Genomic DNA, 12,456 nt, shown 5'->3' on the forward strand with positions numbered 1-12,456 from the left:
TAGTAATATAATTAATATATGTGGCAATGCGATAAATTCAATTTAATATTGCCATTTGGCATAAATGTATTGATTATAGAATCTTATGTGGCAATTTAGAAAAAAACTATGTATATATACACACACTCATCTCCCTCCAGCTAGGTAATAAAAAATGATAAAATTATAATTTTATTATTTTTTGAAAACAGTAAAAATATTGTGTGTTTTGGTAATATATAAATTATATACGTCGCTTGTTGTTGTGAATTTTTTCTTCTGATGTTTATCATATTAATATAAATAATACATAGAAAAGTATTTATATTAAAACTATATTTAATTTATAATAATATAAAATATTATACTTACATATTATAAACAAAAATTATTATCTACTAATAATTATAAAAATTATTTAATTAATTTAATTAGAATACAATTTTAATTATTTACTATATTGCTTATTATTTATGTGTATATATTGCAGTTTAATATAAAGTATTATTATTAATATAATATTTATTATTTATGAATAAAATATAATTTGATAATAAAAAAATATTTAATTATATAGTTTAGTTATAGAAGATGATAGTAATATTGTTTTAAAAAAGTAAATTAACCCATTAAAAAAAATCTTAACACTATTCTTATTATATATTAGATTTATATGTAAAAATAATATATATGCACATTGGTTTTAAATATTTTTTAATTATTAAAAATAAATTAAATATATTATAAATTAATCATAATTTAAAAGTAAAAGAAATTTAATTACTTGTTGCTTGTAAATTAATTTACACATCTAATAGATTAACTCTAAATATATATTATGAAAAAAAAATCTATAAGTATTTTTTATAAATATTTTTAGATAGTAATTACAATATTATAATAAAATAATAATAATATCAATAAAAATCTTTCTATTTTAAAGTATTGTCTATAAAAAAATTAAAAATATTATAAAATATATCAATAAATTGTTATTGTTGTAGTTTCATTGTAATGAGAATAAAATCTAATATTTCATTAATTACTTTACAAGGTACATTCATTTTATCATAGATGAAGTCAAATTAAAATTAGTTTAATAAATGTAATAATAATTAATGCGAAATTAACATTAAAAAATTAAATAATTTAGCTAAAAATAAATAAAATATTAGAAAAATAAAAAAAAATTAAATTCATATATAAACAATGAAGTGATTTAAAAATTAAAATAAATAAATAGAAATTTGAATATTTAATAAATAAAATTTAACCTCTAAATAAAAAATTTAAAGGGATCCTTGAGTGATTAATAAATATTTTTAATATAATAATTTTTTTTGACATAATTATAATTATAAACATACTCTTTATACCCCATGTAAATTTGCCCACTCAAGATCACAAATTTTTCTAATTATCAGTCTCATTGTCTCATTAAGACAAAGGGCGCTAGCTTAAGTGCAAATTTTTGTCTTTATCTGAGTTAGGTTCAGACAACTTTTGAGAGTTGAAAGGTAAAAATAATGATAAAATTATCAATTTACTGTTTTTTGGAACAGTAAAAAGTTGCTCTCTTTAGATAAATATAATAATTGCCTTTATCTTTGCTAGGTTTAGATGATTTTTGAGAGTTGAAAAGTAAATATAATGGCAAAATTGTTAATTTATTATTCTTAAGAATAGTAAAAGGTAGAAAATATTTGCTTTCCTTTTGAATCATTAAATATTTAATTTTTTAATTTAATTTCTAAAATTTCAAGTGCACAAATCATAATAACAATTCAATTAATTATTTAATTTCATCAACTTCAGTAATTCCAAATGTAACAATAAATTTGATAATAATATGTATACATTAAAAAGCAATGCAGGTACCAACATCATTATTCATGGCATATATTTAGTAAGTATTTTTAAATTGTTTTTATATGGGGCAACAACAACTTCATTATATCAATATTTGTTGAGCTAATCATTCATTTTTTATTTAATTTTATCTGGAAGGGAGTGTTGAAGATTGGCAAAATGTTTAATTTAACTCTGTATTTATCGAAAAAGTTTAATTTAGTTTATTTTAATTTTTTTAAAATTAATTTAAAACTTTTAATTTTAATTTTATTTTGTTCAAAAATTAAAATTTATGAGCTAAATTTCTCAATTTTTTGATTTAAATAAAAAAATTAAGAACTTTAATTTCTTAATTTTTGGACTAATTTTTTTGATTTCTTTATTTAAATAAAAAAATTAATAAACTCAATTTATTTATTTTCTTGATTTTTGGATTAATTTGGGCTAAAATTGAAAATTTTGAATTAAATTAGACAAAAAATTGAATATAAACTAAATTAAATTTTTCCAATAAATAGATAAATATAATTAAACTTTAAGCCATTGAAGAATTATAATTTTACATTGAAAATCATTTTCACAGGCAATATATATTTATTATTTTTTGTTTAGTTTATGCTATTTTCCTCTTCAATTTAAAAGACCTCTTTATTTGTTATAATTGATGAATTATATATTTTAATTTTTATTGTATGACATAACATAATAACTAAATAATAATAATGTAATTATTAAAATTTTAATTAATTATATAGTTCTTTCTCTACTCTTGATCATTTTCATATTATTTTAAATTTAATATTTAATTGTGTATTTGAGCTAAATAATTGATAGAGATATTATGATTTTAGATATTTAAAAGAAGGAGAAAAACATGCAAAGAAATTTATGAGAAGGTTATCAAGAATTTCCTAACTCTTAATTATAGATTTGATATAAAATGCAGTTAATATGTATAATATCAGTTGTCAATTACTTTTTCAAAGAGTTTATTAAACAAATTACTATAACTGTTTGAATATTTATAAGCGATCAACTGCATTCAATAACTGAATTAAATACCCTTTAATATATATAAGCTCAATTTTATATAAAAATGAGTTTAAAAATTATTAAATTAAAAAATATTTATATTGAGATTTATATATTATTATATAAAAAAATATATAATAAATACATAAATTTAAATAAAAATATTTGAAGGTGTTGAAATATAAAAAAATAAGATCTATATAAAAAAAATGTATATATATATATATATATATATATATAACTTCCCTTGTATCAAATAGCTGCATATATAATCACATCATAATAGATAAACTATATACGCAGATTTCACAATCTAAATGTACTTTTCAGCAATGATCCTCAAAAAACGTAAAGAGAATGAATGAACATTCCACTTTTATACACACATAGAAGCAAAAAATTTAGTCTTTTATTTTCTGCTTTCTTATCTATTATGTGTTATATTTAATAACTTCATAATCACACAGATGTTTCTGCTTTATATTTTCAGATATAGAAAAAATTATTTAATATTACAATCAAATAATCTTATAATTATTATAACATATACAATAATGATAATTAATACTGATCCTATACCATATCAGGAACCATTTGAATTTCTAGCAACTAATAAATATTAAGCCAATGAGTTAATAGACTTAAATTTTAAGTCTATCATTAGACTTGTAAATATGGGCTTAGAACTGTCATGGGTGGACTTTATTATATAGAAGGAATAATTATTAAATTTATTTTTATATAAATTTAAGTTAATTTAATGATAGAATTAAATTGATATAAATCATTAAATTATAAATGGATTGATAATTATTTCATTTAATAGTATATGTTATTTCTATTCTGTGTGTATTCTCTATTAAAAAAAGTAAATGAATTAATAATAATTTGATTAGTGTTTTAAAAAAAAATAAAATAGAAATTTAAATTATATAATTTTTTTAATGTATTTGGTGAAATTAAATAAAATCTAAAAAAAAAAACAAATAAAATCTCAAAAGCTTGTATTTGGGCATTGAATTTGAAAATGGACAAGGCGAGAAATTTCCTTCACAGACATTACACTGATTGACTCAACAAAAGTACAAAAAAGAAATATTTCACAACAACCGATACTACTTTAACATGTTCCTTCTGTAGATAAAATTAAATGTCTGTTTGACATTATATTTAAAGAGTTGAAATTAATTTTTAAATAAAAATATTATTTTATATATAATTAAAGAATATTTTTAAAAATAATTTTATTATTTTAATAAATTTTATTATTAAAATTTATTAAATTTAATTTTATATTATTTATTAATATTTTATAATTAATATGTTTAAAATAATAATTTTTAACAATAATTTCAATGATAACGTCCAACAACTGCTGATCGATAGGGCGCCTAATTAGATCCGGCCACCTTGTCAATTGATTTTCCCTCTGCGGTGGAGGTGGAGCTTTTCCATTTGTTGAAAGGTCGCACTTTGTGTTTTTGCAAAAGTTTTTATTTATTTATTTAAATATATTTTTACTTTCCTATTTTAAGTGATGTTTAATAAAAATCATCACTTTATTTATCATTTTAAAAAATTAAAGAAGTGTTAATTATTTTTTTAACTTTATGTTCATTTTTATTACTTTAAATATATTTATCTCTTTTTATTACAATTTTTTTTCTAAGATACTACAATGGTACTTTAGTTAAATATTAATTTTTTTTATAAAAAATTGACAATTTAATTATTTTTTAATTTTTGTGCAAAAATTTTAAAAAATACTTGAAATGAGATGAAAAGTATTACATTTTTAATGCTTGATTAAATATAGAAGTAGAAGAATTTAATTTCACAAATTATGATATTCAATAGTTATTAAAATGTAATTAAGAAAGAATAGATGAATATGGTAATATTAAATTTTCAATAGTAGTTATAAAAAAGTTTAAAAAATTAAGTTAATTTAAGTAAAAAATCAAAAAAATTAATTTTTTATTTTTAAGGCTAAATTTTTTTATTCAAATTTAAAAATTAAGAAGTTTAATTTATTTATTTTTTAAATTTTGAACTAAATTTATCTTAGATTGAAATTTTTGTGTTAATTTAATAAAAAATTAAAAAATATATTAAACTGAATTTCTTTGATAAATATAAAGGTGAAATTAAATTTTAAATAAAAAAATCAGATAAATAATTAAATTTAATAAATTTATATTTTTAAAATATAAATATTTGAATTAAGTAAAATTCTTATATTCACTTTCCAAATATGGATTGAGGCTTCCTTAAAATTTGGTGATCTAGAGTAGGTAGAGTTCAGTCCAATATGAATATTCTAATTTTGGCTATATTTTTAATATTTTTATTAATTTTTGCTAATTTAGGAAATAATGGGTGTTTTAATTTAGTGGGGTCCCCCTCATCATGATGATAACAACTAGTAGATCATCATATCAGATGGTTGGTCCCACTCAAAAAATATCATCAACATCAAATCATATATTTATTTATCATCACCACAACTATTTACAAGTATTTTTTTTTTCCTTGTGTAGCTTTCATAATTTTGGCTTTTTATCATTAAACTTATTCCAGTTTTTGTCTCTTCAAAGTTCCAACCCTCCAATATGTTATTTTTATTTTTTTTTAATGTGTATTAATTATTAACTAATTAGTTGACAGGACTCCAATTAAATTAAAATTTTGAATTTTTGAATTTTATCTTTTTATAATATAATAATTTAAATATCATAAATAAAAAAAAATTAATTAAAATATTAATTCACTAAATTATATTGATTCAGTATCAATAATCTCTCAATAAATTTAAATACATGACATTAACTCTGATATTAATTATAAAATTTAATATTTACTATTGTGTCAAAAATATGTATGATTTTTATTATACTAAATTAAATAAAAAAATATTAAGAATTAAATAGAGTCAAAACGCTTTAAACTAAATTTATTTTTTTAATATAATTTTGGTAATTAAATATGAAACAATATTGTATTGAATCATATTAAATGATAAATTTAAAATAAAAATTAATTTTATACATGTGTTTATATTTTTTTAGATATATTATATATTTTTAATATAATTAATTATATCCTATATGTAAATATTTAAATAAATATATAATAGATGCTATTTCAAGTGGGCTAGGCCCAAGTGTCTTGGGTCAAATCGAGCATGTCTTGTATTCGTGAATAAATATACTTAGACCTTATCATTTTATCATGTGTGACTTAAATAATTAATAGTGTGAATAATTTATTTTATTGAAGTATTAACTTTAATTATTGAGTTATTTTATATCTTTTAATTTTTTTTATATATCATAAAAGTATATAAATTTTTCTATTTATTTTTTTTACATAAAAAGTTAAATATTAATATTTAATAAAAAATTTATTATTATTAAAAATTTATTTTAAGTATTTCTTTTATTATAAAATACTAAAATTAAAATTTTTAAAATAATTTTTAATAACATTACATATTAAGATTAGATCCTATACTCTTGTCTTCAATTTTCACAGCTTGAAAATGCCAAGAAAATTTCATGCGATTACAATACTCTGTACACTCTGCACTGAGCCAGAAGCTCTTTAATAGATTAAAAGAGTCATAACAGGACCAAATGATCCACTCCAGTCAACAAAATTACAGAAGATGGGCCAGCTAGCTAAATTATGGGCTGCAAAACTGGAAAAGAGAAAGGTTACAAAACCAATTCTGTTCCATTCCTCCCTCAGAAAATGAAAAGTTGAAAATGAAAAGACAGAAAGGGCCTGAAAATGCCCTAGTCAGCTGAAGCAGTGGCCCGCTCACTGCCTGCTGTTGCATACTTTTGCATTTGAAATTTCTTTATGCGCACAAAATTGGCGGGAAGTGGAGCATTTCAGTGCTTGATACTTTCAATGGCCTTATAAGACATTCAACATGCAAACACTGCTGCCTCTGTCGTTGGAAGGACAACTAGGAAAATTGCTTGAGCCAGTGGCAATTTGCCGCATCCTTCTCCAAGTCATCCTTCAGCTTGCTTTACTTGTGGCAGAGCATCCTTCAAATCCATAGTCTCTAATGGCAAATCAAAGAATTAATAGCTGTTACTATTAGCTAATGGTTAATTTATATTAAGTGTATGATAAAATTACGTTTAATTGTTGTTATTGATGTGTAAAATGGTTTATAATGACATAATTTATATAATTTATTTTATTATTAAAATAAAAATATAAATATAAATTTATTATATTATATTATTATTAAATTAAATATATAATTTATAATTTAATATATTATATCATTTATTATATTATTAAAATAAATATATAATTACTGATTTAATATATTATATCATTTATTTTATTATAAAATAAATATATAATTATTGATTTATTATACTATGTTACTTATTTTATTATTGAATTAAGAAAATAATTAAATTCTTTAAAAAATAAATGAATAACTTTAAAATCGTAATTATAAAATAATAAAGTAATTATTATTGTTGATAAAAAAATTTATAGCTAATTTTAAATTTTTAGATGTAAAAAATTTATTTTTTTCACAATAAATATGTATTTTATATTTTTTGTTATTAATAAAAAATATTTTAACAAAGTTGCTCTAATTAAGATGCTAATATTATAAATAAATAAAATAAAAGTATTAATAATATTAAATTTCTAGTTACATGAAAAAAAATAATATGGTCTAAATAAAAAATAAAATCAAATAAATTATCAGCTTATCAGAAATAACTCTAAAAATATAGCTGATACAAACTGCAGCTCATGAGTATTATATCAGTTATCCATCAGCTATTAGCTCTATTTTTTTAAATTTATCAAGCACTCTAATTCACCTATTTGGGTGTCTATCAGTTATTAGTTGTATTCAAAAGGTGAACCAAACACCCTCTATAACACCCCTAATTTTTAAATAATTATTTTAATGGTAAATATTAATATTTTATTAAATTAAGTATTATGAAAATTTATTTGAAATTTTTTGAAATTTTAAAATCATGTTTGATTTTCAAAAATAATAAACTTTGTCGATTTAAAAAAAAATAATTTAAAGACTACATGACAAAATTAAAAATATATTTGGACTCCACAAATTTTTCTGAGTTTTTTGAAATTTTTTCGAAAATTTTGGGTCTTGTTTTTTATTCCAGGGCAGAGTAAAAATTCAAATTTGATATCATAAATCGAACCGATCGAATCAAACCGGATCGGATCAAACCGACCCTTTTCTTTTTCTTTCCTCTTCTCCTTTGGAGCCCCGACACTCCCCTTTTGGCCCCTCGTTTCTCTCTCCTCTCTCTTATCCTCGCGGACTAGCCGCCACCCCACCCTCCCCAACTCGCTGGCGTGCCGCTAGGACACTTCCCCCTCCCTAACTGCTGAAGGAGTGGAAGCATGAAAATTAATTCATTAGAGCATTGAATTTCAAAAAGTTTCTTCTAGGGTTACATGCATCATACCACATCTCTTATGTGCCTAATTAATTTCAATGCTCAATTGCATATTAAAACATTTTTAATATGTATTAGGATCTATGTTTGCCATTCAAGATTGTAAATTAACAAATTAATTCATTTAAACTCTAGTTTAAAAGAGGAGTTAGAGTACTAACATCTTTGATGCACTATGGATGTGATTAGCACCTTTAGGAAGCACCTAGGACCCCAAGCGTTGTCCCTCTAGCTTGTCTACACCAAGATCACCAATGGGCAGCCCCCAATTTGCTTCTCAAGCCTTTGCCAACCAATTATAAATTGGGTTCTTACCTTTAGAGAGGTTGTATGTGTGTATAGGATACTAGAAACAATTTTTAGCAATTTTAATTCAAAGAAAATGGAGTGATTCTCTTTGAATTGATGAGAAAAGATGAAGAGAGGAGAGGGAGAAAGAGGTGCCGCCACCTTGAGGAAGAGAGAATGTTGCGTTTTGTTCTTCTTTATTTTCCCTTTTATAATTAGGTCATTAAGTCACTTAAACCCTATGCCACATGTCACCATCACATTGCATCTTATTTTTAATTGACTCAATCACATTAAGTGTCAAAGGTAGACTTAATCTTGACTTTGATTATCTTACATGATAGGAAGACAAATGACAAGCTAATATGGTGCCATGTGTCACCATCTCATGATGCCACATGTCACCATTTCATGGTACCACATGTCACCATGTGAAATGACCAAATTACCCTTATGTTGTAATTTTGAGTTCTCAACCCAAAATCATTATTTCTCATCTTCTAATTAATTTATATCAAATATAAATTAATTAATTAATCTCAATTAATTAATTTCTCATAATTAAATTAATATTTAAATACTTTAAATATAAATTTAACTTATACTATACATCCAATAACCTAGATTTGGTTTCAAGTCATGCTAGAAACTTTGTAATCTTATTGTAAACTAAACATATTTAATTAATCAATTAAACTCTTTAATTAATTAATTAAATCACATTTAACTTGATAATTAACTTGTGTATGTGTGTGACTTACTAGGCTCATCACTAATTGACAATGAGATATGATATTAACTCTTAATATCATCAGAACTCTTTCTTATCATAAATGATTTCTCTAAATTATTTTAGGCATCTCATAGACCATGGTTGACACCTAGCATAGCGTGCCATGGCCACCCAATCAGTGATAAGGAATACCTTAAATGAACCTATAATCATATGTTACCATGCACTAGAATATCTCTGTTACAAAATCCCAACTCGAGTTAGAGTCATGGTTTATGTCAAACCCCATTTGCTATGAATATTATGTTCAGAGTCATGGTTTATGTCAAACCCCATTTGCTATGAATATTATGTTCTCTTTTAATTCCATTTCTTGAATAATTAGATTTTCTTGTTAGAAACTCTTTTCTGACTAAATCTGTCTGTCCTGGCCAGGAACTTGAAACATCAAGAACAATTAAATGAACATAGGACTTTATCCCTATTTACTTAGGGTAACAGATTCCATCTTGATCAATACCTACCTCCATATATAACTAGTAGGAACCAACACATGCCCATATACCCATACACAGTACAAGTATGAAAGCAGTATCAAAATCAAACCACCTATATACAAGATAACTGTGTTATCTTAGGTCTAAAGATTATATGCACTGATATGATATATGACAATGCATTGATAAGAGTAAACTCTATGTGCTTGTCATATGCGTCACTGGTTTGGCCTACTTATCATGTATAAGTGCCTATCATGTTTATTATATGGCATGAGACTCACCATTCCATCTTATTTATATCTCATATAAATACCTTGAAAATAAATACGATTACAATCTTTCAAGATAAGTCATGTCCTGTGTGAAGTATCCTCGATTATGAACTAATTTATGATACTTTGTGCTAAAAATACTGTCACTCATATTCTTAACAACTTAAGAATAGAATTTCTAACAAAATATCAATGGACCTTTTCTATTACACATAAATACATAATGTAAACAAAAAAGTGAAATTTCCTTTTATTAATAAAATATATACAAGATACATACTAAATGATATGCTATAGGGCATACTACTAACAGTTGCCAATCCAGGATGCCGAAAAATCACGCCAAAGTTCCCCTTTCGCATAGCATAACCGTTCATCTTCCCGGTATGATTCCGGTGAATCCGGCCATCAATCGGACCAGGTCTTATCCCAAACACCTTTTACTCCTCGAGAGCTTTTTATAGACATTAAGATCACAAATTTTCATTGAGCGGATTGTCCAATTTTTACTCAAAAAGTTTTAGTCTATTTTAGCTTTTGGGCTAAATTTCTCCCAAACCAGGAATCCCACAGAGATTCCGAGAATACCGGTGTCCTCCACTCAATGAGAGTTTTGCGGCAATATAAATTTCAAAATTTTTTAACACCGAAAATCTAATGGATCTCACGAACTTTGCAGTATTTTTTGAGCTTCAAATGAGCTTACTTAATTTTGTAACAATTTTATTCAAACTCCTGGTGTTCTGGGTTTCGCGTAGGTACCTTTGTTTCTCAGAAATTTGATTGTCGCTCGGATTTACAACTTTGGGCCAGACAGACAAGTTACCAGAGTCGCTTTGGAATTGGGTCGAACTTATAGTCTACTCCACCATTTTCAGACACCCCAAACGCGTTCCAAGACTTAGAATTGGCGTAAGTAAATCCAAACTCTAAGTTTCTTCAATTAACTAGTGTCTAGTTTAGAAAAAAAATCCATAATATATTTGTGGGTAGCTAGAAAATTTCAATTCCTTTTGCATTAGCTTTATAATATTGTTAAGGACCGTGGGGCAAAATTTTAGAAATTTTAGAGCTCGTTTGAATAATTTTTTATAAAATGTTAGTTTTAGAGACTAAAACATAAAATTTCAATTTTGTGAGTATTGCCTGTTTTGGAGGGCCTAGGAGGGGCTATATGATGTTGATGAGATGTGGATATGGAAGATGTGATTTAGAAGTGTTATTTAGATCATTTTGAAGGTTGGGAGGTCCTAGGTATAGGGGGAACTCTACCGAATTTTCTGCAAAAGTTATAATGTCCTTTGATTTTTTAAAGTTTTGCTTTAAGTAAATATTGATAAATTTGTGATATAATTTTTAGGTGAGCCAGATCAGTCTTCCTCCTCTGCCCAGCCGCTGCAGTGACTTTCGGTTAATTAGTGAGTAGATATTGATTTTACTTATAATTTCAATATTATTATATATTCAAGGCATATTCATACATTACTTATAGATATATGTACATAGTTATTGGCTAGGCATGCCTTTTATTGCATTTGTATTTGATAACATTGCTATGGTTGTTGCTTTATGGCAATTTGGAGCCGCGTGTGTGAGTTGTGTAGACACCATATTTTGGCCGATCTTCAAAGTCATAGATTGAATAATCACATTTATGTCAGTCTCCCTAGTAGGTGTTTGACCGATCTCAACCAAGTACCCGACCCCAGGTCATTTCCTTTGAGCTAGTAACCTCCCAGATAAATAATAAACTTCAAGTCCGCTCAAACCAAGTGTTTTCCGATCTCCCCGACCTATTTTGATTAATCTTCAGACCATCTGATTTTGTATTTTGTTTTCCAATCTCCTCATGTTCAAGATTCCAAATTTCAGGACGTCTTGTGATCAGTTACCTCGCTCGAATTGTTCAAGTGTTTAACCAAGTTAATGTTTTAATCGATCTTTAGTAAGCGGCCCCGAACTTAGCAAATTCAAGCTAGGACCCGATCTCAAATCACTTTTATATGTCTCCAAGTTTTGATGGATTTTCATTCACAAGGCTTTCCGATCTAGCATTTGTGATTAATATTATTTGATTTCTTTAAGCAGTCATGTTTCACGATTAATAACCGACCTTAAGTTCCGTGTTCGAGTTTATCCGATTAAGTGGGAGTTGATTTGTTGTCCCTTGTAGCAACCCAAGAGGGGGGGGGTGAATTGGGTTCTAATTGCAAAATTAAAGATTAAAAGAAATTTAAACACAAAGAAGAGAAAAGGAAGAATGATAACACAAGAGATTTATAGAGGTTTGGCTACCCCAAGCCTACGTCCTCTCCTCAAGG

This window comes from Hevea brasiliensis, chromosome 2 (genome assembly GCF_030052815.1).
Source record: "Hevea brasiliensis isolate MT/VB/25A 57/8 chromosome 2, ASM3005281v1, whole genome shotgun sequence".
NCBI classification, from domain to species: Eukaryota; Viridiplantae; Streptophyta; class Magnoliopsida; order Malpighiales; family Euphorbiaceae; genus Hevea; species Hevea brasiliensis.